Here is a 27,801-nt window from a genome sequence, read left to right as displayed (position 1 = left end):
ATATATATATATATATATATATACACACACACACAATAATTGGGATTTTGTAACTGAGGGCTCTCAGTGACACGAAGTAAACAAAAGCAAAGCTCCAGTTCTGGATGATGTCACTCAGAACCTCAAGGTAAAAAACATTCCTTTAGCAAGTTGATAACGCGTCCCAACCTAGGTACTTTACTTGAACGGGGACTCATTTTAGGACAATGAACATTTTGACCCTGATTGGAGACATCTTAAGACGAGATATCTATTCTGCATTTCAATCACCAGATCAAGAACCTCATCAATATTCACCATAACAAATCAATCAAATTAGTTAATTGCACTAATAAGAATTGAAACACAACATGACTTTTAGCCATGAATAACCACACTCGAGTTTAGTAAGATTTATGAGATTTATTCCCTATTGGTTACACTCTACTAGCAAGTTTATTAGTCTCAATGCCAGAAAACACATTAACAGTGTCACTATGTGGCAGCTTGAATATGACTTAAGCAGAGAAAAGCTCATGAACATTAGAACAAAGCACGTCAACATGAATCAATTTTAGCAGAGTATCATTTGCACGTTATTCAACAAAGCAAAGATTCCGTCATTTGCCTATTTGTATCCGTTTAGTGATCTCCTTAACTAACCTCAAATTAGCATCAGCATGTTGGGCTTCATGCAAAACAATTTTGTAACACAAATTTAGAAAACATCTAACTATGGTCTCTATCAAAAGAACAGTTGATACCTAGAAAGAAAAGGGAAACAGACAATTACAATTTCATCATCATATAGTTACCCTCCGTAATTGGTCAGCATACAGAATCAGTCTTCGTCCTCAGGATAGCAGCCGATTCGCCATCAGTCAGGACAGGATAAGCAAAGTCTCGGCAAGACAGGGCAGTAAGGAACACTGCCCTCATAAGGAGAGGAAGTACGCTATAGGAAAAAGGGAAGAATGAGGATGGTTTAGGATATCAGGCAACAAAGTCCCAAGGCAGGGCAGAGTGGCGGGATAAAAGGCACGCAATGACTCGCAGAAAAGTTGGCTGATTTCTCCTTGTGACACGTCATTAAATTGAATTTGCCAGACAAGTCTCTAATTTCCAATTGGCCAGCATTTGGTGCATCATTATCTCTATCCAATAGTCCGTTGATCACCTTACTAGAATTTTCACTCAAAACAGTTCTCATGCAGTTTATTGGCTCCTGTGATTTACATCTTCACTGGGTAGAATTTCAGGTATAGAAAAGTTACACACCTCGTTTCAGTCAGTAGCTCCATTGTCTTTACCAGTTTGGGCGACCTTGTACCTGTTGCGAATTACTCTGTTGCATTCAGCAAGAATGTCTCCTTGAGCAAGTCAGGTCTCATGAGAAAGAATTTACTATGGTTACACTCATCTCTAGCTTCTGGAAAAGTACAGTTTTATGTCCTTCAGGAAGACATCACATGGCACGTTAGAAAAACACATTTAATATGAGGCCAGGCAGCTAGGCCCAGACCCTTGCTAACTAAGGCCTAATGATAAATTCAACAAACCCTTAACATATAACTCATAATGCTAAAACAGAATCACACATTAGTACATTAATAATTCATTATTAGCCAAGTTCATTAATCATCGTATACATTGGTGGCCACTCCCCATGGGCACATTTCAAACGCGGACATAAGTAGTGCATTACTTCCATTTCTCTTCAATTTCGTTATACATTACTTTGCAAGCATATCACGTTAATATTGAATATAAATGCTACACTCCAGCAATCCCTCCTCTGATGACTCTTGTCATCACACAAATCCTTTCTTCACAATTCGTTAATTTTCTTATCTCCTTCATTTCTATTTCTTCCCTTGGTTTTGCCATTTCATATTTTGCTCTGAACATTTTCTCCTTTTTCTTTTCTTCCCTCCTCGCATTACTTTTTGCCAATTTTGCTTTAATCCTTTTGCTAATTTTGCATGATAACCATAGCCCAAATAAACAAGCCAGAATAATCACTATTCCCTGTATTAATTTTCCTAATATCCCATGCCAAATACTACTAAACCAGCTTCCCACATGAGCAAGTCCCTTTCCAACCTTTTCCCAAACTCCTGGTTCCTTCAATTCCTTCAAATCTGCACTATCTCTTGTTAGGTTAGTAAGCATACTTCTAATCTCATTACTATTGTCAGGTATGTAGGCACAGCAGTGACACTCATTAAGCATCATACACACTCCGCCACTTTTCGCTAAAAGAATGTCTAAAGCAAGCCTCTCCGCAGCAAGTTCAGTATCCATCAGGAGTATAGCTCCCGTGAAATTAGTCAATATGTTATCCACAATAGTAGACAACTTCCGAATCTTTATGGAGTTTAAGACAACCCCTACTGAAGGAATCATCGCTCCAAATATGTCCCCTACTACACAGCAGCAGTTTCTCTCTTTTGTCTAGCAAGAAGTAATTCAGTCACTTTCGTGAATTTCTTTAAATCCTCTAGCTGGTAAATCTTTGGGAAAACTATTCCCAAATAATATGTCCCATACCATCCCTTTGGAAGACGGTAATAAGCATTAAGTCCACAAATATAATAGACCCCTGGGATCGCTTGATCCATTCCATTTAACATGAATGTCCATTTATTCTGAAACAAAAACACATGCTTACATTCACTCGTTCCCACAAACACATTATCATAATATGACTTTGGTCATGTTATGTAAAGCTTACCTACATGTTGAGCGTCTAAAGCTAGTTTCCCTTGTTCCCTGATTCCATTGTAACTACCACTATTAAGAAATGATCGTTGCTGGAAGCCTTTTCCTAATTTCCCCTTTAAAGCCCTTCTTCTATCTTCAGTGTGATCTAAAAAGCTTTTTTCTACAGGTGTAAGCAAGCATGTTAAATTATTGCGGTGTGCAAAGAACCCTTTATTCAGCTTTATGGCATAAAATTAGCTACACTATTCAAGTCTTCCATGATAGACACATAAGAGAATGCAAGATCAGAGTTAGAGTAAAAATATTGCACTTCTTCTTGGTTATAGAAACGAGTTAGTAGCAAACTACAACTTATCCCATAAGTTAGTGGCAAATTCTGATATGTAACCCCCTCTTGTACCGAAACAGGAATTTGTGTACACACATAACAAGCTTTCGCATCCATAGTGTCAACATACTCACTCAGCAAGCAATAGAAAACATTAGTAGACAGTTCCCCTTTTGTGTTAGTTTTCTCATGCAGATACTTCGTATCTTGCTCAAACCTCTCCCAAGGTGTTAGTGAAGCAGTCTCAGAAACTGTGGAATTGTTAGCTTCATTCTCGTCCACCAATCGCATCTCCACAAACAAAGCTATAATGAATATCACACACACAACGCCCAGAGCAACACCCAAATATTTACAACGCTTACTCCTCTCACTATCATCTCCGTGCTAGGCATGATCTGTAAAGAATCAGAAAGTAAAGTGCTACAAACGTAAACAACAAATCAACTGAGGATGGGTAAAAGCTCCTTTTTTTTTTTTTTCTTTCGGCAAGGCTAAGCAAAGTCTCCCTTTAGAACGTATTTTCAGCTTTCTCATTCGCTCCCAGGGTCTTTGTCAATTCGGTTAGCAGCTTGTCACAATCAGTTTTCAAAAGGCAATTCAGGTTAACAATGACACATTCGGTAACTTATCAGTCCCTTTCCTCTGGTTTCTCAACTCAATTGCAGCTTAACACAGTCTCTTCTCCTTGTGGCCAAACTCAGGTACCATAGTATTGACCTGGAACTTCTCGATCAAAGCAAAATGTCAAGAACTCTTGTTGCCACTCAGCTGACATTGCAGAAGCCCATTCAGGACCTGCGTATCTTCTGTTTGCTATTCTCTTTCTTTTCAATTTGCGGTCACCTTGCAACTCTCCTTCGTTCAGACCTTCTTTCCTTGTTGTATCTATTTCCTCCTCAATCATCAACAACCACCTTTCCTTTTGTCACTTGCTGTTCTGGCCACTTATCTCCATTCAGTTTCCCTTCATAGTTTGGCTTCCCTGGTTGCGGTTCAACACCCTCCTCTTGTGCTATGGTGTTATCCCTTGCTGGACCTGCAAGCGGCTCAGTAGGAGTATGGGCACTCTGACTTCCTTCCGCCTCAACTCCTTTGCCTTCTGGGTCTGTCAGGGGTTCAACTTCAAATCCATATCTGACTGCTTCTGGGAGAACCTCTCTTTGGGTCGGTCCTCCTGGTGCCTCAGTTGAGATAGGCTCACCGTCACCCGTCTGGATCTCGTTTACTGTTTGAGTGACAAAGCCGTCCTCAACGGGCTCTCCTCTAGTCTCAGTTCCCCTTCGATTTTTCTCCGGCCCTGAGACTTCCTTTTCTGTAGCTGTTATTTTCGACAACTCAATTTCCTCATCAGTTGGACATGTCACCTTCTTTGTGTGACTGGCATGGATCCAGTTTGGAATTCCCGCACACTTCACAGCAGTAGTAGTTGTCAGTATCACTTAATACAGCCCCTTCCAACGTGGTTCCAAACATGACTTCCTCACGTATTTCTTGACAAAAACCCAGTCACCAGCTTTCAGGTTGTGACCTGGATCATTTATCGGTGGCAGTGTGGTTGCTTCCACCTGGTGAGAGAAAGAGCGGACCACGTCAGCCAGACCCTTGCAGTAGTCCAACACCATATCATCTGTACTATTCACAAGAGCATTCGCAGGCACTGCGGCCAATCTCATAGCTCGGCCCATGAGAATTTCATGAGGAGACAGTCCTGTTTTCTTGTTGGTTGTATTTCTCATTTACATTAGCACTAAGGGCAATGCATCAGCCCATTTCAAATTTGTAGCTGCGCACATTTTTGCCATTCTCGACTTTAGAGTACCATTCATCTGCTCAACTAGTCCTGATGCTTCGGGTGGTAACTGCAATGCAACTTCTGTTCAATGTTCAGGGCGGCACACCAGAGCTTAACCACATCATTGTTGAAGTGACTTCCTCTATCTGATTCTAAAGAGATTGGAAACCCGAAACGTGGTATCAATTCCCTAAGCAGCAACTTCGCTACTGTGAGGCTGTCATTCCTACGTGTGGGGTAAACTTGAATCCAGGGACTAGAGATACACACAATCACCAACACGTATCTCAGACCTGCACACACAGGCATCTCAATAAAATCCAATTTCATTCTGCTAAACGGACCTCCTGCTCTCCCAATGTGGCTCAAATTCACCACAGTCCCTTTCCCCGCATTCATCTGCTAACAGATGATGCACCGGTGACAAATCACTTCTGCGGCTTGTCTGAATTTCAGATTGAACCAATCAATTTTGAACAACCTGATCATGGCGTCCCTCCCAATATGTGCTTGCCCATGGTAAAACTTTGCAAATTGTAACAGAAGACTGTTCGGCAAAACCATTCTCCCCTCATCTGAAACCCACAAATCATCTGGTCTTTGAACACACTGCATTTTTAGCCAAGAGCATTTCTCCTCTCTGCTGGCACGTCCCTGCAACAATTTTAATTCTTCCATTGTGTCAATCACCCTCAATGCGTAACCTGTGCATGTGTCAACACCAGGGCAGTGCGCGCACTATTGGTGACTAGAATGCAAAAACTCAATGCACTCTCAAAACAACGTAATTTATGCATTGTGCTGATATGTTGTTGTTTAACCTTTTGCATTGCAGAGTTCAATCCTGAAGACTTACTTTTAATGTGCTTACAAATGTTGTTCATTTGCCATGTATTGCTGCATGCTTTCAGAGTGTGTTAGGGTGTGGTCCCTTTCCAGGGCCTTCTGGAGACTTTCCCTGCAACATGCCTGGGTGTGGCTGTGGGCTGGGCCAAGACTCTATAAAAAGGAGTCAGCCCAGCTCCAAGTGCTCACTATTCAGAGGTCCCGGTGCAGAGCAGCAGCTACTTCCTGAGCTCCTATCCCGGTGGCCTATTTGATCTTCCAGACATCTGATTTTCATTCTTCATTTGGAGATCCTTGTTCTGGGCGGTAAGACGGTGGTTGTGCTGGCCTCCCGACGTCGTTATCGAGAACTCTCATGTTCTTGGGCCTAATTCTTTTAGGATTTGACAGAGTACTTTGCACGTGTGAAATATGTGCTTGAGTGTTTGTGACATTTGCAGGGTGACTTGCGAATCGGCAAGACGCGCGATTCGTTTCATGATAATTTAATCTTGTTATTCATTGCACGCTACCATTTCTTGACATTTGCATGGTGGCTTAAGAATCGGCAAGACGCGCGATTCGTTTTTATGGTGTTTTAACTTTGTTGTTCATTGCGCGCTACCATTTCTTGACATTTACATGGTGGCTTAAGAATCGGCAAAAGACGCACAATTCGTTTCATTGTACTTTGATCTTGTTATTCATTGTGAGCTGTTATTTCTTGGTATTTACATCGTGGTTTACGAATCGGCAAGATGCGCGATTCGTTTAATGATGATTTGACTTTGATATTCATTGCGTACTACCATTTCTTGGCATTTTACATGGTGACACTCGAATCGGCAAGACGCACGATTCTCTCCTCGAGTTTAATTCATGTTGTTTATTGTATGCCACTATTCTAAGATATTTATCACGTAACATTTGAGTTCACAAGTTATGTGATTTGTTTTCCTGAATCCATATTGTGTTATTAATGGGGGCACAATCCTTTTATGGTGTTTACTATATATATATATATATATATATATATATATATATATATATATATATAAATCTACAATATGCGCAATTTGTGTTGAAACATTTTAAGAGTACACAGAAGATCAGAGTTTCTAGATGCAATATTGTATGGTCCTAGTATGCATTCTCAAAAAAAGGATTTATATGACTGGTTTAAAATTTACTCAGAATGTTTTTCTGATTCTCATGTAAAGGAAAGTACTTGAATAAAAAAGTTTTCATTTAATCCATCTTTATTCCCTTACAGGTGTCCGGCCATCTTGAAACTTAGTCATTTTAAATGTAATTCTTAGATTGTTCATGTCTTCAGAATGACTATGCTTAGAATCATAGTTTAGTATTGATTTCAGGAGATACAATTTTCATATTGTGTGTTCTAACCTTTTTCTTACTACAGGTGTCCTTCCCAGCTGTTTCCCTTCCTAATCCCCTCTTCCCCTCTTGAACTCTCTTAGCCTCTGTGATTTATCTCTCAGAGTCTTGGAGCTGTTCAGTGATGGACGTGTTGGGAACGTGCGCAGACCCCGAGGATCTGGTGACTCTGACAGAATAGTGAGCCCACAAATTATTATCCTCCTGGTTTGTGTATGTTCTCAGCATGGCCACGCTAGATGAGTTAGTCATGGCTATCACCCAGCTCCAGGCAGAGGTGGTATCATCCAAAGAATTGACAACTAGCTTAGCTGACAGAGTGAGTCAGTTGCAAGATAAGGTAGAGAAGAAGGAACAAAGTCCAACAGGTGTGTCCTGGCCAAGTACTTCTTCTCAGGCTTCTGGAACTAATCAGACAAACATTTCCCTAACTGTTCCTTCCGCAATTCCTTTAGCTCCCCCAGAACGTTTCTCAGGTGACCCTTTGAAAGCGCAATCTTTCCTGGTTCAAGTGGGACTACACTTCACCTGCAGACCACATACTTTCCCTGATGCCCAGTCCAAAGTAGCTTTATTGTTATCATATTTGGCTGGGGATGCAGCTACTTGGGCAATTCCTCTTGTGCGTAAAAATAGTCCCTTGTTGTACAACTGGAGAAATTTTGTTCGTCAGTTTGAGAGAGTTTTTGATCGTAGAACTGTAACACAGTCAGCAGATCGTGAATTATTAGATTTACGCCAAGGGAATCAAGACCTAGGGGGTGATTCCAACCCTGGCGGTCGGTGATAAAGCGGCGGCCAACCCGCCAACAGGCAGGCGGTTAAAAAAAAGGAATTCTGACCCTGGCGGGAACCGCCAACACAGCCCGCCACTTTAACACTCCGACCACCATGGCGGGACAGACAAACAGCGCGGCGGTCACCGCCAACAGGCAGGCGGCAGACAATGTACCGCCCACCCTATCACAACTCACCAATCCGCCACCTTTTCCGGGGCGGGAGCCCCGCCGATAAAAACACTGCGGAAACAGACTACGAACGGGAAAACGCTCACCTATACACACTCCACGAGGAACCTGGACAGCATGGAACCCGAATTAAACATCCTACCAGCTATTGTCTACCTGCTCATCTACCACGAGTACGAACGCCGGCGCAGACGACAACGGTGAGTACTGCACCTACGACACAGGGGAGGGGGGAGGAGGAAAGCTTACGGGCACACACATACGCGACACACCCACCCCCCCGCCCCCCAACTATCTACACACCAATGCAGAGCAACAACTCAGAGGTTCATTGAAGTCATGGAAAATCATCTATTTGAAATATAAAAAAAAAAAATGAACAGTGCGAAATCTAAATACATAGGCAATAAGTCCAGCTCATTTTGTTAAAGTTCCACAGTCCGTGGGCCAATGTCCACAAACACATGGGCAAAGCCCACACAGGAGACCAGATACCGTTGGAGAGAACACTGCTGGGGCATCAGATGATAGAACTACAGGCACCTCAGGGGGAAGGGAAGGGGGGGCACCTCAGCCAGTTGAGTCCACGACGCCAGATCCACGAGGGGCCTCCATGCCCACTGTACCATCCTGGGGAGTGCAAAGCCACAGTCTCACAAGTCTCTACAGTGGGTGGATTGGCCACTGTGCCATCCTGGGGAGTGCAAAGCCACAGTCTCTCAAGTCTCTACAGTGGGTGGGTTGCCCACTGTGCCATCCTGGGGAGTGCAAAGCCACAGTCTCTCAAGTCTCTACAGTGGGTGGGTTGCCCACTGTGCCATCCTGGGGAGTTCAAAGCCACAGTCCATCAGATGGATAACCGACTCCACTGGTATTGGAGGAGGCAGGGTGCTCAGAGTGCAGCGTGAACACCAGCTCGACACAGAACCTGCACTGTCAATGGGCCAGCGGTGCTTGAGACGGCGGGGCCCAGCGGAGCGGTGCTTGAGACGGCGGGGCCCAGCGGAGCAGTGCCTGAGATGAAGGGCCCAGCGGAGCGGTGCTTGACTGGAAGGGCCCAGCGGAGCGGTGCTTGACAGGAAGGGCCCAGCGGAGCGGTGCTTGACAGGAAGGGCCCAGCGGAGCGCCCAGCGGAGCGGTGCATGACAGGAAGGGGCCAGCGGAGCGGTGCTTGACAGGAAGGGCCCAGCGGAGCAGTGCTTGACAGGAAGGGCCCAGCGGAGCGGTGCTTGACATGAAGGGCCCAGCGGAGCGGTGCTTGAGATGAAGGGCCCAGCGGAGCGGTGCTTGACAGGAAGGGCCCAGCAGAGCGGTGCTTGAGATGAAGGGCCCAGCGGAGCGGTGCTTTACAGGAAGGGCCCAGCGGAGCGGTGCTTGAGACGGCGGGGCCCTGTTCAGCGGTGCCTGTCTTGGCGGGGCCCTGTTCAATGGTGCTCTTCACGGCGGGGCCCTCTTCAGCGGTGCCTGTCTTGGCGGGGCCCTCTTCAGCGGTGCCTGTCTTGGCGGGGCCCTGTTCAGCGGTGCCTGTCTTGGCGGGGCCCTCTTCAGCGGTGCCTGTCTTGGCGGGGCCCTGTTCAGCGGTGCCTGTCTTGGCGGGGCCCTGTTCAGCGGTGCTCTTCACGGCGGGGCCCTCTTCAGCGGTGCCTGTCTTGTCGGGGCCCTCTTCAGCAGTGCTTGTCCTGTCTTTCAAGGGAGCCGACCTGGCCAGGACTCCCCGCTTAGTCGCCCTCCAACCGTGCGGTTGCTGGCCCCTCCTGTAATGGAGTCCTGGGCCCGTGGGTGTCCTCCGGGTTCTCTTCCCAGGGGGTGGGATGGCTGTCCCCTTGCTGCTGGCCGATGTATCTGCACTCGGAAAAGGTGGACTCCAAAACCCGTGCACAATGGTCGCCCTCGATGCAGGGCTGGTGGTGGCTGAGGTGCTCTTAGGACTCTTACCAGATGGGGGGGGGTGGGTCAGGTGATGCAAAGAGGTTAACTTTGGAGAGGAAAAGTTTTTTAGGAGCAATGGGAAGGGTAGGTGCAGTGGGTATGGGAGTGGAGGAAGAGGATGTGGTTGTAGGAGAGTCAAGTGTGCTGTCTTTGGGTGCAGGTGCTTGTGACGTAGGCTGTCGTGAGGTGGATGGCTGTTGGGTGGGTGGCTGCCTGCGTTTGTGTGTTTTGGAAGAGGGGGTGACAGACACACTGGGAGAGCACACAGGGGACGTGTAAATGGCAGTGGGGGTGGTGACTGCACGTGTGCGGACTGTACTGGAGGGTGAGCTGGTGATGGAAGTACTGGCTGATGGTGGTGTGCATGCAGGTGTGAGTGGAGACGTCACAGGGAGGGAGGAGGGAGACGAGGAGGAGGGGGACACAGAGGTGGTAGTGACTGTTGCCATGTCTGCATCTGGATGTTGTTTGTGTGAATGCTTGTGGGATCTGTGGTGCTTATGTCTGGATGAGCTGCCCTTGGGTGTTGAGGTGTGTGCAGGCTGGTCTGATGGTGTGGATGGGATAGGCAGAGGAACAGGAGACTGGGACTGGGTGGAGGCAGTTAGAAGAGGGAGGCTGGAAACAGGGACAATGGCTGCCGTCAGTGCTGAGGCCAGAGCATTGAACGATCGTTGATGGGCAGCCTGACCCGAATGAATGCCCTCCAGGTATGCATTGCTCCGATGCACCTCCCTTTCTAAACCCTGGATGGCATTCAAGAGGGTAGACTGCCCAACAATGAGTGTCAATGACCTCCTCACTGAGGGCAGCAGGGGTAACTGGGGCAGGGCCTGAGGTGCCTGGGGCGAAGGAGATGCCCGCCTTCCTGGGCGAGCGGGCACGGAGCGAAGGCTGAGGGGCTGCTGGGAGGGCGGGGCTGGTGCGCTGGGTGGTGGCTGTACCTGTTGTGGCGGTGGGCACGGATGTTGCCGCCACCGCAAGGGAGCTCCCTTCCGAGGACGTGTCAGTGTCGCTGACGTCTCCACGGGTCCCCGTTGTGGAGCTCCCCTCGCCCTCCGTCTCACTGGTGAACTCGGTGTCTGTAGCATGGCCCTCTGGGGCCATGTGAGTTGCAGCTCCCTCGTGCTCCGATGCCAATTCTCCTCCGCCTGATGATGCTAATGCACACATGCACAGGAAGATAAAGAAAATGGGTGGGGGGAGAAATGAAGACAGGTTAAGTGCATGCATTGGCAACACCGTTGGCGGAGAGGACAGACACAGAAGCCCCCTGCACTACGCCACGCAATCGGGGTACACTAGTCAGTACTTGTGACTAGGCCTACAGGTCTATGGACAACAAATGCACACATGGGTGATGCAGGACCATGGATAGCTCGACTTGGCACCCTACAGAGGTGGGGGGCGGGGGCACAGGGCCATGCCTAAAGGAGGGGACTAGCCTACAGAAAGCGCCCTGGCCTAAAGTCACCCACAGCCCTCCTCCCCAACCCATACACCTCCACTGCGCGCAAAGATAGCAGAATGTGCTGATACTCACCCCCTTGTGTCTGCTGTGATGTCCCCACGCACCCATCCAAATCGGGGTAGGCCACCGCCAGGATCTGGGACATCAGGGGGGTCAATTGGCAGCTGGCACCCCTCCTACGTTGGGAGGCCATCCCCAGCAGAGACTCGGCGGTCTTCCTGGTCCCGCGGCGGATGTCCTCCCACCTCTTTCAGCAGTGGGTGCCCCGTCTGTTGTGGACCCCCAGGGCCCGGACGTCCTTGGCGATGGCACGCCAAATCTCAATCTTCTGATGGGCGCTGACCTATGTGACATGTACAGGGTGGGAAAGGAAATATCATCACTTTTCTGCATGGTAGATGTGAGTGGCCCCCCCTCCCAAACCTTGCCATGTGGCACATGCTCTCATCTGTCGTGCGTTGCACTCCTCATTCGCTCCCCTCCCCACCATCTTACATACACCCCACTCAACACAGGCATAGCCCATTCAACGTGCACCCAGTGTACTCACCTGTTGGTCTGGAGGACCGTAGAGTAGCGCATACTGGGGGAGGACCCCATCAACAAATTTCTCCAACTCTTCTGAAGTGAAGGCAGGGGCCCTTTCCCCCGGCGCAGCAGCCATAGTATCTCCCAGACCGAGGTCACAGCAGCACTTGCAGTATAGGTCCTCTCCTGTGGATGATCAGGTCTCGAGTGATTAAGCAGCTAGAAAATGGCGGTCACGCCCGCGGCGGTGCGCACCGCTGCGGTGCGTACCACGACCGCCGGCGCACTTCGTCATTGGCTCCTGAGACCCATAGGGTTCAATGTTAACCAATGCGGCTTCGCACCGCGGTCTTCGACCGCCTACCGCCACGGTGTGCCACGCCAGCGCATTGACCTCACATCCCATTGTCACACTTCACAGGTCAGGCAGCTGCCATTTCAAAGGCCCACATGGCTTAATTTCTACTGCGTCACACAGGCCTAGGCCGTGTATTGCCACTCCTACACGCCTTTCACTGCATTGCGATTCATTTACTGTGCAAGCTGTGTGAACGAACCTGTGGCTTGCTTCACTCTGTACTCCATGTTGTCCTTCCTAGGCACCGTCCGCTGGGACTTGCGAGGAGAAGGATGAATCCTCCCGTGTACCGACCGCTGGTGGACCTGTCGACAATGGAAGAACGACATATTATACTTCGTTACAGACTTGACATAGCCACTATTCATGAACTGTGTGCCCAGCTGGAGCCAGACCTGATGTCCCCCATCCGCCAACCCACAGGGATTCCCCCTCTGGTGCAGGTTCTCTCAGTACTCCATTTTTTGGCAAGTGGGTCTTTTCAGACAACAGTGGCCATGTCATCAGGGATGTCTCAGCCTATGTTTTCTAAGGTTTTGTCCAGAGTGTTGTCTGCCCTGATGAAATACATGCGGAGATACATTGTTTTCCATGAGGAGGATGATTTGGCTACAGTGAAGGGTGATTTCTATGCCCTTGGACATATCCCCAACATCATTGGTGCCATTGATGGGCTAGTGACAGGCTTTGGTACCCCCCAAAGGCAGTAAGCAGGTGTACAGAAATAGAAAGAGTTATCATTCTATGAATGTCCAGGTGGTCTGTTTGGCAGACCAGTACATCTCCCATGTGAATGCCAAGTTCCCTGGGTCAGTGCATGACGCGTATGTTATGCGAAATAGCAGCATCCCCTATGTGATGGAACAGCTACAGAGACACTGTGTGTGGTTATTAGGTGACTCTGGTTACCCCAACCTCTCCTTGCTATTGACCCCAGTGAGGAATCCCAGGACAAGGGCAGAGGAACGGTACAATGAGGCCCATGGGCGAACTTGGAGGATAATAGAAAGGACCTTCGGGGTCCTGAAGGCCAGGTTTAGGTGCCTGCATATGACAGGTGGATCCCTAATGTACTCACCAAAGAAGGTGTGCCATATCATCGTGGCCTGCTGTATGCTTCACAATCTTGCATTGCGACGCCAGGTGCCTTTCCTGCAGGAGGATGGTCCAGATGGTGGTGTTGTAGCAGCTGTGGAGCCTGTGGAGAGTGAAGAGGAGGAAGACGACGGGGACGACACGGCCAACAGGGATACAGTTATACAACAGTATATTCAGTAGCACACAGGTAAGATTCACCCACGCCATTTTACATTTACTTCAGGCCTCCTGCGTCTGTACTTTCTGTGTTTCCCACCATTTCCTTTTAACTGAATTGTGACTTTCCCTTCACTTTTCACTGTTTGACCAACTGCGTGACTTCTGCTTTGTTTGCCCATGGACTACAGCTTGTTGTCATTGGTATGTTGTCATTACAATGTAACAGAACATAATTGCACCGTTATGTGTGATACATAATAGTAAAATAAAAGCAGACTCCTGTAATTGTAAGTGCAATAAGTGATTTATTATAAGTGCTATAGTAAAACGGTGATTGGTGGGGGTGGAGAAATGTCCATGGCAGAGTCCAGTTCTCAGTTTCACAGGTGCATTGTCCATATGCCTGTGGAAGGATGGAGCAGGGGCAGTTCAAGGTTGGACAGGGTGACAATGTGGGACAGTGGGATGACATCAGGGGGTATCTTATGCTGGCGGGGTCTTGCAATCCTACTCTGTCTTCTTGTGTGATCTCAGGTTCCGCTTGCGGGGTGGTTGTTCTTCAGCAGGAGGTGGGGTTCTGGTGGCCTGATGTTGTGTGGGGGCCTCCTGTCCACTAGCGCCGGCGGAGGTGGTAGGCTGTTCCTGGCCTGGGCTAGTGACAGGGGCCCTTTGGGGTGCCACATGGTCCCGCAATGTGGTGACTATCTGGTTAAGGGCCAGGACGATGGTCCCCATTGCGGAACCGATGTTCCTCAGTTCCTCTCTGAACCCCATGTACCGTTCCTCCTGCTGTGCCTGGATCTCCTGGAACCTGGCCAGTACTGTCGCCATCGTCTCCTGGGAGTGGTGGTATGCTCCCATGATGGTGGTGAGGGCCTCTTGGAGAGTCGGTTCCCTGGGCCTGTCCCCCCCCCTGTCGCACAGCAGCCCTCCCAGTTCCCATGTTTCCCTGGGCCTCTGTCCCCTGGACGGTGTGCCCACTACCACTGCCCCCTGGTCCCTGTTGTTGTTGGGGTGGTGGGTCAACCTGGGTGCCCTGTAGTGGCGGACACACCGCTGATTGACGTGTCCTGGAGACAGAGGCATGGGCCCGCTGGGTGGGAGCTGTGCTGGTGTTCCCAGAGGGGGTTAGGTCTGGTGTAGCCTGTGGCTGTCTGTGGGGAACCGACTGTCCAGAGGTCCCCGATGGGCCGGGCTGGTCATCTGGGTCCAGGTCGACAGAGCTGCTGTCATCACTGGGGGCCTCTTCTGGGGGTGGGATGGACATCTCTGGACCCTCCGTGGCGGTGTGGTGGCGTTCGGGTCCTGCAGGGGTATAAGGGTATGGTTATTGGTTCTGTGTGTGGCATTTCGTGGGATGGATGGGTGTCCGTGTACCCAAGTGCAGGCATTCCCGTGTGGGGGCTTTTGTGAGGGTGGCTTGTGGGGGAGATGGTTATGTGCAGTGGGCATGCTTTGGTGATGGGTGTCCATGCTTTGTGGTCGCATGCAGGTCTAGGTGTTGGGATGGGTGGGTTGTGATGGTGGTACATTTGGAAGGAGTTGGTGTGATGGGGTGGGAGTGAGGGTGGGGGTATGTGCTGGCATGCAGATGGGGTGGGGGTGGGAAGTAGTAGTTAAGATTTGACTTACCAGAGTCCATTCCTCCGCCTACTCCTGCGAGGCCCTCAGGATGCAGGATGTGCAAGACTTCCTCCTCCCATGCTGTGAATTCTGGGGGAGTAGGTGGGGGTCCGCCGCCAGTCTTCTGCACTGCAATGTTGTGCCTTGATACTATGGAACGCACCTTCCCCCGTAGGTCGTTCCATCTCTTCCTGATATCCTCCTGATTGCGTGGATGCTGTCCCACCGCGTTGACCCTGTCGACTATCCTTTGCCATAGCTCCATCTTCCTAGCAATTGTTGTATGCTGCACCTGTGCCCCGAAGAGCTGGGGCTCTACACGTACTATTTCCTCCACCATGACCCTGAGTTCTGCGTCAGAAAACCTGGGGTGTCTTTGGAGTGCCATGGGGTGGTGTGGATGAGGTGAGGGATGTTGTATGTGTTGTGGAGTGATGTGTGTGGTGGTGTATGGTGTTTTGTGCGTTGTAATTGTGTGGGTGATGTTGTGATTAGTCTCTGTGTGATGGTCTACTCTAAGCAGTGCTGTCTCTCTCTGTCCTTGATTCGCAATTGTGGAAGTAAGGGTTTGTGGGTAATGTGGGTGTGTGTTTTATATTGTATTGAGTGTGTGGGAGTGGTGTATGTATGTGTATCAGGTGTGTGTATTTCAAATTGTCCAATGTGGTTGTGTTTTGTAAGGGTGTGTGTATTTTGACCGCGGCGGTGTGTACCGCCAATGGAATACCGCGTTTGAAAGACCGCTGCGTGGATTCGTGGGTCGTAATGGCATGGGCGTATTTCTGTTGGCGTGACGGTGGAGGTTTGGTCATCGCCATTTTTTCGCTGACCTTTGGTGTGGCAGACTTTTGTGGATGTCGGGTTTTTGGCGGTTTGCCAGTTGCGGGTCAGAATGACCGTGGCGGTATACCGCGGCCGCGGCGATGTTATGGCGGTCTTCTGACCGGCGGTAAGCGCCTTTTACCACCGAGGTCAGAATGACCCCCCTAGTGTTGTATTTAGCCAACTGTAACCGGCTGGTTGCCGAGACATCCTGGCCTGAAGAAAAACAAGCGGTCTTGTTTTACAAGGGACTCAAAGAGGAACTAAAAGATATCTTAGTGCAAATCGACCCACAACCTGCAGACTGTCAAGAATTAATAAACCTTGTCTTGAGGCTTGATCATCGTTTAGCAGAACGTAAAGGAACGAGCAACAAGATTGAAAAATATTCATGTCGTGTTCATGATAACAGAGACTCAAGAACTCCGAAAGAGAGAACGCCGGAACTGATGGAAATTGGAACCATCAGAAGACCTTTGACCAAAGATGAAAAGGACCTACGCAGAAAAAATGGGCAATGTCTTTATTGTGGGCGGAAGGGTCATTTTGCCAAAGATTGTCCAATCAAACCAAAGAACAAGCAAGGTCCAGAAGGTCACATCCAATGCACCAGTCGTGTTGGAAAACTAAAACACCCGAGATGCAGAGAAGGGTTGCTCTTGGGTGTCACCGTGGACCCTTCACAATCTAGACATCTTAAACTGGAAATAAGAGTTCAGGTCAAGAAAAAGATCTATTTAAAAAAAGCTCTAGTCGATTCTGGGGCTACTGGGAACTTTGTTGATGTCCAGTTGGTTCGTGCATGGGGGATCCCATGTATTGAAAAGAAGACCCCAGAAATCATCCAGGCAGTCAATGGAAAACTCTTGTCTGGAGGTCCAGTTACTCTTCAGACTATCCCCTTGTCGATGATTTGTGAAGATAAGAATCAAAAAAAGAAACATAAAGAGAAAATCATTCTTGATGTGATCCATGCTCCCCAATATGGGATTATTCTCGGCTTGCCATGGTTAACTCATCACATTCCAGAGATCAATTGGGCAGAATGAAAAATTGTGTTCTCATCTGCGCTATGTAACGAACAATGTCTCCAAAAGATTCAAGTACCAAAAGTTTGTAACTCTTACATAGCTACTGCCGCGGAGAAAGAAATTCAGCTGCCCAAACAGTATTCATCTTACAAAGATGTATTTGATGAGAAAGGCGCAGAGACTCTACCTCCTCATAGATCTTATGACTGTCAAATTGATCTAGCCCCAGGTGCGATACTTCCCAACTGTCGTGTATATGCCCTGTCAGAACATGAAAATCAACATTTACGAAAATACCAAGATCAGATTTTGGAGAATGGCTTCATTCGCCCCTCTAAGTCTCCTGCAGCTTCGCCTTTGTTTTTTGTTCCAAAAGCTAATGGAGAACTTCGAACTTGCATCGACTATAGGGGTTTGAACAAAGTCACCATCAAGAATAAATATCCTTTACCCCTAATTCCGGTATTATTGGAACAAGTAAAGAGAGCAAAAATCTACACAAAGCTTGACCTTCGAGGTGCTTATCATTTGGTCAGAATGAGAGAGGGTGACGAATGGAAAACAGCGTTCAAGACAAGATATGGCCTTTTTGAATACACCGTCATGCCTTTTGGTCTGTGTAATGCTCCAGCAGCATTTACATTTTTCTTGAATGACGTTCTTAGAGAGTACCTCAACATATTTGCCATAGTCTATATCGATGACATTTTGATCTACTCTGACAATGAAAACGAACATGTCCAACATGTCAAGAAAATTCTTGCAGCCCTTCGAAAGCACCATTTATATTGCAAACTAACCAAGTGTGAGTTTCATGGTACCACAGTTGAGTGTTTAGGGGTTATTCTTACCCCTCAAGGTATGGTGATGGCAGAAAAGAAAGTAAAAGCCATATCTGATTGGCCCACCCCAAAGACTGTTCGTGATGTACAATGTTTCCTGGGGTTTGCACATTTTTACCGGAGATTCATAAATCATTTCTCCCAGACAGTGGCTCCAATCACTAAGCTACTAAGAAAGAAAGAAAAGTTTGTATGGTCCCCAGAGGCTGATCAAGCCTACTCGACTTTGAAGAAAGCTTTCTCCACTGCCCCAGTCTTGACTCATCCTGATGCGAATCGACCTTTCATAGTGGAAGCTGATGCTTCAGATATAGCAATAGGAGCCGTCTTATCACAACGAAATAAAGACACTGGTCAACTTCATCTTGTAGATTATAGGTCTCGGAAGTTGAACAGGGCCGAACAGAATTATGTAATTGCTGAAAAAGAGCTTCTGGCGATTCGTGACGCCTTTAAAGAATGGAGACATCATTTGTTGGGTGCCAAATACACTGTCACAGTATATACTGATCATCGTAATCTTTAATTCATGAGTTCTGCCAGACTTTTGACCCCTCGGCAATTACGCTGGATGCTGTTTTTTTCCAAATTTGATTTTGTAGTAACCTTCTGGCCTGGTAAAGATAATCACAAAGCTGACACCTTGTCCCGTCAAGAGTCTACCACGTTGCCTGCATTTCAAGCCTCCAGAGCTATCATTGCTCCAGACAAGGTTCTATGTATCATAAAAACTGAAGATTTCTTTGAAGAAATTCGCAACTCTTTCACTGTTGAAAAATGGCAAACATGGGCCCAAGCAGATCCCAAAAGGTCAATCAAGCAAGGACTACTGTTTCATGACACTCGTTTGTTCGTACCCACTACCAAACTTCGCAAGATAGTGTTTCATTGGTTGCATGTTATACCGACAGCAGGTCACCCAGGTACTCCTAAAACTCTTGAACTGATCCAACGATATTTTTGGTGTCCTACCCTAACAAAAGATGTAAAAGCAATGGTAAACAACTGCGAAGTTTGTGCTCGCATTAAAACAAGTCATTCAAAACCAAAAGGGTTGTTACATCCGCCTCCAACCCCAAGTCGTCCATGGGAGCACATTTCTTTAGACTTTATTACCGGTCTGCCAGTGGTTCAACAGCATTCAGTAATTCTGGTGGTAGTAGATAGTCTCACGAAATATGGACATTTCATTGTCTGTAAAAAATTGCCCACTTCTAGTGAACTGGCAACTATTTTACTGAACAGAGTGGTTCGTTATCATGGACTGCCAAAAGTTATCCTCTCCGATCGGGGTCGCAATTTGCCTCCAATTTCTGGAAGACATGGTGTAAAACACTCCAGGTGACATCTACGCTATCTACTAGTCACCATCCTCAAACAGATGGTCAAATGGAGAGACTAAATCAGACTTTGAAACAATACCTACGTGCCTAAGTTGAAAAGGCACTTCATTCTTGGACATCTATGCTCTGGTTAGCTGAGTTAGCTTACAATAACTCATTCCATACTTCTATTGGCGTTACACCCTTTTTTGGTTTATTTGGCTATCATCCTGACACCCTGCCCATCACAATTCCTCAAGAAAGTTCTCTTACTCCAGCTGTGCCAGAAACCAATCAGCATTTGCATCAAACCCAGAAACTGATTCAACAGCATTTAGAAAAAGCCAAACAAAAATACAAAAGGTATTATGACAAGAAACATTGTGAGGGACCGCAATATCAACCAGGTGACAAAGTGTGGCTTTCCACAAAACATATAGACTTCAAGAAGAAGCACATGTTTAATCCCAAATTTATAGGTCCTTACGCAGTCCTTCAGCAAATCAACCAGGTAACCTATAAACTACAATTGCCCAGATCCTTATGGATTCATCCAGTGTTCCACACTTCCCTATTGGAAAGGGCAGTCCAAAAGGTCCACCCTCATCCAGCTCCTGTTCTAGTACAGGGAAAAGAAGAATATGAAGTTAAGAAAGTGTTGGATTCTAAACTACGAGGGCGTAATCTATGGTACTTAATCTCATGGAAAGGTTATGGTCCTGAAAGTAACTCATGGGTTTCCGCATATGATGTTCATGCTTCAGTACTTGTGAAACGCTTTCATTGTCTTAATCCAGGCAAACCAGGCCCTAGAGCGCGTCTGGGAGAGGGGAGTACTGTCAACACCAGGGCAGTGCGCGCTCTATTGGCGACTAGAATGCAAAAATCAAGCACTCTCAAAACAATGATAATTTATGCATTGTGCTGATATGTTTTTGTTTAACCTTTTGCATTGCAGAGTTCAATCCTGAAGACTTACTTTTAATGTGCTTACAAATGCTGTTCATTTGCTATGTATTGCTGCAGGCTTTCAGAGTGTGTTAGGGGGTGGTCCCTTTCCAGGGCCTTCTGGAGACTTTCTCTGCAACATGCCTGGGTGTGGTTGTGGCCTGGGCCAAGACTCTATAAAAAGGAGCCAGCCCATCTCTAAGTGCTCACTATTCAGAGGTCCCGGTGCAGAGCAGCAGCTACTTCCTGAGCTCCTATCCCAGTGGCCTATTTGATCTTCCAGACATCTGACTTTCATTCTTCATTTGGAGATCCTTGTTCTGGGCGGTAAGACGGTGGTTGTGCTGGCCTCCCGATGCCGTTATCGAGAACTCCCATGTTCTTGGGCCTAATTCTTTTAGGATTTGACAGAGTACTTTCCGCGTGTGAAATATTCGCTTGAGTGTTTGTGACATTTGCAGGGTGACTTGCGAATCTGCAAGACGCGCAATTCGTTTCATGATAATTTAATCTTGTTATTCATTGCACGCTACCATTTCTTGACATTTACATGGTGGCTTAAGAATCGGCAAAAGACACGCAATTAGTTTCATTGTACTTTGATCTTGGTATTCATTGTGAGCTGTTATTTCTTGGCATTTACATCGTGGTTTACGAATCGGCAAGACGCGCGATTCGTTTAATGATGATTTGACTTTGATATTAATTTGCGTACTACCATTTCTTGGCATTTTACATGGTGACACTCGAATCGTCAAGACGCACGATTCTCTCCTCGAGTTTAATTCATGTTGTTTATTGTATGCCACTATTCTAACATATTTATCATGTAACATTTGCGTTGACAAGTTATGTGATTTGTTTTCCTGAATCCATATTGTGTTATTCATGGTGCACAATCCTTTTATGGTGTTTACTATATATAGATATAAATCTACAGTATGCGCAATTTGTGTTGAAACATTTTAAGAGTACACAGAGTTTCTAGATGCAATATTGTATGGTCCTAGTATGCATTCTCAAAAAAGGATTTATATGACTGGTTTAAAATTTAGTCAGAATGTTTTTCTGATTCTCATGTAAAGGAAAGTACTTGAATAAGAAAGTTTTCATTTAATCCATCTTGATTCCCTTACAGGTATCCGGCCATCTTGAAACTTATTCATTTTAAATTTAATTCTTAGATTGTTCATGTTTTCAGAATGACTATGCTTAGAATCATAGTTTAGTATTGATTTCAGGAGATATAATTTTCATATTGTGTGTTCTAACCTTTTTCTTACTACAGGTCTCCTTCCCAGCTGTTTCCCTTCCTAATCCCCTCTTCCCCTCTTGAACTCTCTTAGCCTCTATGATTTATCTCTCAGAGTCTTGGAGCTGTTCAGTGGTGGACATGTTGGGAACGTGCGCAGACCCCGAGGATCTGGTGACTCTGACAGCATGTCTCATTTTCTGTTTCAGGTAACAATTCCCACTGATCCTTGAACGATATACAGTTCAGTGCGCAAAACCTTGCAACTTGATTCGCAGCTCCCTTTTCCCATTGACACAAAGTCTTGTGATTTCACATGAGTACTGCATTTCACCACGGCAATTTCAAGAGGTAACTGAATCGCGTACAGCAACTCCTTAATTCTTTCCCCATTTTTCACTGGAGAACCAGAAGAGGTCATGAAACCCCTCTGGGACCATAGCTGGCCAAAATCATGGACAATTCCTAATCCATATCTGCTATCGGTATAGATAGTCACTTTCAGCTTGTCAGCTGCATGGCATGCCCTAGTAAGAGCAACCAATTCAGCCACTTGAGCAGAGTATACTCTTTCAAGCCAAGATGCTTCTAGGATACCAGTGATTGCACACACAGCGTTTCCAGCTCTCAGTACTCCTACTGAGTCTCTCAAGCACGAGCCATCAACAAAGATAATGTAATCATTCTCTTCCAATTGGGTATCTTTAGTGTCCCATCACAATGCCTTTACACTGTGTGAGGCTTTGACCAACTGCTGCAACTGCACGCAAACAACCTGGCAAGGCTGCTGCGACTGGGTCCAAAGTAGCTGAAAAATATGCTACCGGTCGGGTTGCACCTCCATGGACCTGGGTCAAGACAGACAAAAAACAAGCATCACATTCATGACAAAACAGGATAAAAGGCTTTGTGTAATCAGGTATACCTAAAGCTGGAGCCCTGCACATGCACTCCCTCAGCTCAATGAACGCCCTCATCTATTTCTCAGACATAATTAGAGTATCTGAGTCATCCTTAACCTCCTTAACTGTCAGTCTCATCAAGGGTTTGGAGATAACCGAGAAATTTGGGATCCACTGACGACAGTAGTTCACCATTCCCAGAAACATCCTAACATCTCTCCAAGGTGTCGGGGGATTCATCTGCAATATGACAGTTACTCTTTCCTTAGATATTTTCCTCGACCCCTTTTCAATCAAATGGCCTAGATATTTCACCTCTTTCTGACAGTACTGCAGCTTCTTTGCGGACACCTTATGCCCATTCTTTCCCAAGTGATTCAATAAGGCAATAGTATCGTACTTGCAGTCATCTCTTGTTTTGGAAGCAATCAACAAATCGTCAATGTACTGCACTAGAGTCGATTGGAAAGGTAGTTCCTATGACTCCAAATCCTTCTTCAAAATTTGATTGAAAATAGATGGTGACTCCGAAAACGCCTGAGGGACATTCACACAAATGAATGCAATATATTGCGAGCACTAACAAAACTCAAATTTGCTGGTTTACTACAGGAAGGGTAACACAATCGCTTCTGAACTTTACAGAGATTTCACTTTAAGCCTCGGCCGCTACTCTCTCCTTCTCAGATCCCGCACTCGCAAGCAGAATTTGGCCCGTAAATTCTACTCTCGACTTGTCAATGGTTCGTACAAGTGCACTTTAGAACTTACCAAATCTCCATCGAAGTTTTCATTCACTCACTTGACTCAAACTCGACTCGTCAACCACGCCTAGTTCACCTATTATACCGCGAAAATTCCAACATAAACCCAAGTGTCTCATACACTTATCAATATACTCCGGAGTCTTAGACCACACAGGGTCCGTACATCACCAACAACCACGTAAACAATTTTTGAGCACCAAGCGCCACACCCACATGAAGTTCACCGACTTCCCTACTCTCATAGCGCGGAGTAAGCACACTCCTACTAAAACATCACCTGGCCTAAAATTCTCGCCAACCTCACATTTCACCTGCGGGATGCATAAGCTGTGCAAGCGCAAACCCTACTTCACTCATACCATCACTAGAACGCCAAGAACATACCCAACTCACTTCGGCAGGCTCCAGGGTCCCAGGAAAGTCATTTGGGACTTAGTGGAACATCATCTTCCCAATTTGCATTATTTCAAAAACAATTCTAAAACAGCGGTCCCTCGTCTTAGGGCCCCAAAGGGCTGAAACCGTCATCTGCTACCAGAACTGATAACGCGTCTCAACTTAGGTACTTTACTTGCACAGGGACTCGTTTTAGGCCAATGAACCTTTTGACCCTGATTGGAGACACCTTAAGACGAGATATCTATTCCGAATTTCAATCACCAGATCAATAACCTCATCAATATTCACCATAACAAATCAATCAAATTAGTTAATTGCATTAAAAAGAATTGAAACACAACATGACTTTTAGCCATGAATAACCACACTCGAGTTTAGTAAGATTTATGAGATTTATTCCCTATTGGTTACACTCTACTAGCAAGTTTATTAGTCTCAATACCAGAAAACACATTAACAGTGTCACAATGTGGCACCTTGAATATGACTTAAGCAGAGCAAAGATCATGAACATCAGAACAAAGCACAACGTCAACATGAATCAGTTTTAGCAGAGTATCATTTGCACGTTATTCAACAAAGCAAAGATTCCGTCATTTGCCTATTTGCATCCGTTTAGTGATCTCCCTAACTAACCTCAAATTAGTATCAGCATGTTGGGCTTCATGCAAAACGATTTTGTAACACAAATTTTGAAAACATCTAACTATGGTCTCTATCAAAAGAGCAGTTGGTACCTAGAAAGAAAAGGCAAACAGACAATTACAATTTCATCATCATATAGTTACCCTCCGTAATGGGTCAGCATACAGAATCAGTCTTCGTCCTCAGGACAGCAGTCGATTCGCCATCAGTCAGGACAGGACAGAAAAGTCTCGGCAAGACAGGGCAGTAAGGAACACTACCCTCATAAGGAGAGGAAGTACGCTATAGGGCAAAGGGAAGTGTGAGGATGGTTTAGGATGTCAGGCAACAAAGTCCCAAGACAGGGCAGAGTGGTGGGATAAAAGGCACGCAATGACACGCAGAAAAATTGGCTGATTTCTCCTTGTGACACGTCGTTAAATTGAATTTGCCAGACAAGTCTCTAATTTCCAATTGGTCAGTATTTGGTGCATCATTATCTCTATCCAATAGTCCGTTGATCACCTTACTAGAATTTTCACTTAAAACAGTTCTCATGCAGTTTATTGGCTCCTGTGATTTACGTCTTCACCGGGTAGAATGTCAGGTATGGAAAAGTTACACTCCTCGTTTCAGTCAGTAGCTCCATTGTCTTTACCAGTTTGGGCGACCATGTACCTGTTGCAAATTACACTGTTGCATTCAGTAAGAATGTCTCCTTGAGCAAGTCAGGTCTCATGAGAAAGAATTTACTAAGGTTACACACATCTCTAGCTTCTGGAAAAGTACAGTTTTATGTCCTTCAGGAAGACATCACATGGCACTTTAGAAAAACACATTTAATATGTGGCCAGGCAGCCAGGCCCAAACCCTGGCTAACTAAGGCTGGATGATAAATTCAACAAACCCTTAACATATAACTCATAATGCTAAAACAGGATCACACATTAGTACATTAATAATTCATTATTAGCCAATTTCATTAATCATCGTATACATTGGTGGCCACTCCCCGTGGGCACATTTCAAACACGGACATTAGTAGTGCATCAATTCCATTTCTCTGCAATTTCGTTATACATTACTTTGCAAGCATATCACGTTTATATTGAATATAAATGCTACACTCCAACAAAGTCTATAATGTTATGTTTGGCCTCCAAAATCATGGCCCCCTGCTTTCAGCTGCTCTGTGGGTGCATATCATGGCCCCTCCTCCTTGTTGCACATGGCTTCCTGCCACCCTGTGTGCCGCTACTCTCATGCTCCCTGCCCGCCAGCCCTGCACTGTCATGCTCTGAGAGAGTAGCCTTCCATAACATACAGAAGATTCAGCCTTTGTGCTAGAAACTGTCTTTACCCATCACAAGATCTGTACAGAAATGCCGACTTTGACCCGCGAATATCTGAGGTTTTGGTTAGAGGCTTATTTGCTAGCTTGAGAACAAAAACATTTTAGGGAAGCTGTCTAGAATAAAATCCTCCAGTTATGCAATTTCATTTTTTTTCTTTTAACAGATGTGAAACTTGAATCCTTTTCATTTTGTTCTACTCTCTTCCCCAACTCTAACCCAATCCCTGTGAAGAAAGTAGCCGCGCAAGTGAAATGAAACTTGGCACAATCAGCAAAACGGAGAAAGTGGAAGGGAGAAGTGTTGACATTTGCTGATATGTTGCCACATTACGTGAAGTGGTGAAGCTTCCTGTTACTCGCAGACATATCACACACGTTTTGAGGTAGAAATCTTACGTCTGACGGAGAGTGTGTCCACGTGACCACAAGGCCACTGTCCGCGGTTTCCCTTTAACTAGGCCGGGGTGATAAGGCTGCAAGCACAGAATGCACGCAACGCCGTTTGTATGTAGCAATTTGTATTGCTGAACTCCTCGTTTCACAATTTTTATTGATACGGATGACAGTTTTTGTTCCCAGAAATAGCTTTTGTTGCATCTTCAACTGCACCTGAAATACTTATTATTGTAATTGTGTGTAGTCATGTTGTTAAACACGCAGATAAGAATTTTTGGGTTGAATGTTTGTATTAAATAAATGTGGGAAAGCGTTTAGTCAGGGAACAAATTTAGTATATTGACAATATGCTTTTAGAATAAGAAAAGGAGGCCTATGGCACAAAAGCTGGTCAGTAAAATTGGAGGAGTGTGAGCTTAATATTTCCCCCAACCCCTCTGGGGTACGTTATAATACATCATACAACAAGCAAGGCACGTGAGAGGGACCAAAGAGGCAGCGAAAAGGGAGAGGAAGGTGGATTAGAAGTGATATAAGTGAAGAAAACTATATCTTGTAAAAATTACCAACGTTTTTGAAGACGTTCAAAGCAGAGCGGGAGAGAGTGTGTGTGTGTTTTTGTATGTGTTTATTCAAAACGTTCTTGTGAAATCTGACAGACACTTCACCATACCCGAATGAAAACATCGGTACCCTACTATTATCTAGAAAATACACTTATTAAGGGCAGTGCTTTAAATGGGCAGGTACTCTACGTACTGAGTACCTGCACTTCTTTAATTTGAAACAGACACTACCTGTACTTCTTAGCACTGCTGTAATACATTAAATGGGAGAGTATTGGCGCGTCTCAGAAGCAAACATGTACTCAAAGAGTGAGTACCTGTACTTCTATATTTCTATTTAAAGCATTGATTAGGGAGGTATAACACCCCAAACACCCCCCAAAGCTACGTCCCTGCATAAGCCATTTGCCCTCAGATGTGTTTGAGACTGAAGAAAAGGTTGAAGCTGTTTGCACAGCCCCGTCTGTGTTTGTTGGTATATTGGTGAAAACTTAGTGCACCCTCATTAATAACAGTGCATGCACTCATTTTAGAGGTCATGGTCCCATGCAGGTTAGGAAATCCCCTCGAATTGAGGCATGCGCACAAGCAAAAGATCTTGACGAAGGCAGTGCATGTAGAACGTATGTAGCCTGTCCCCCCAGGGTGCCATTTTAAACATGGCCCAGAGACCCTCAAGGGAACCCACATTGCAGCATACTTGCTCCTCCTTTCAAAGAAGGTTGGGTGTACCTCTGCATCGATATGGACAGTTTTGCAAAAGCCTTACTATGGCTATCAGTACCGGAGCATCTTGTACCCAAGCTTTGGGGATGGCTTTCAATGCCCTTTCAAGGCTGGGTGAAGTCTCCAGAGGTTGCACCAATCATTAGAAAGGAACTTAGGGGCATATTTACAAGAAAGTGGTGCATCGGTCCCAATGTGCTACTTTTCTTGTGTCGCCTCTGCTCCACCTAACAACACCATGGTTGTGCCATATTTACAATACAGCACTCCATGGCAGTCGTTAGGACAATAGCGTCAAAACTTTCTAGTCTATTGCGGTGCTTTGCTGCACCAGCATTAAATATTTTGAACCTAGTGCAGCAAGGCACAGGAAAGTCCTTTGATTAAAATGGATGTGTCATGTTAATGCCTGCTTTAAGCAGGCATTAAAAATGATGGAAAAAATGGCCCAGTGAAATATTGTAAATTTCACTGTCTAATTTTTTTGGCGCTCCCTGACTTGGACTGCACCCCTTGCAAACAGTATGCCTGGTGCAGGCATATTGTGGTGCAAGGGTTTACAAAGTGATTCAATGTAAGCATTGCACCACTTTGTAAATAGGGCCTCTCTAGCAGCGCCTTAGCGTAAAACAAATGATGCTAGGGCGATGCAAGGTGGCCCTAGGGG

The sequence above is a fragment of the Pleurodeles waltl genome, chromosome 5, assembly GCF_031143425.1.
Source record: "Pleurodeles waltl isolate 20211129_DDA chromosome 5, aPleWal1.hap1.20221129, whole genome shotgun sequence".
Lineage (NCBI taxonomy): Eukaryota > Metazoa > Chordata > Amphibia > Caudata > Salamandridae > Pleurodeles > Pleurodeles waltl.
The sequence above is the reverse complement of the archived record's forward strand: the minus strand, read 5'-3'. Positions refer to the sequence as shown.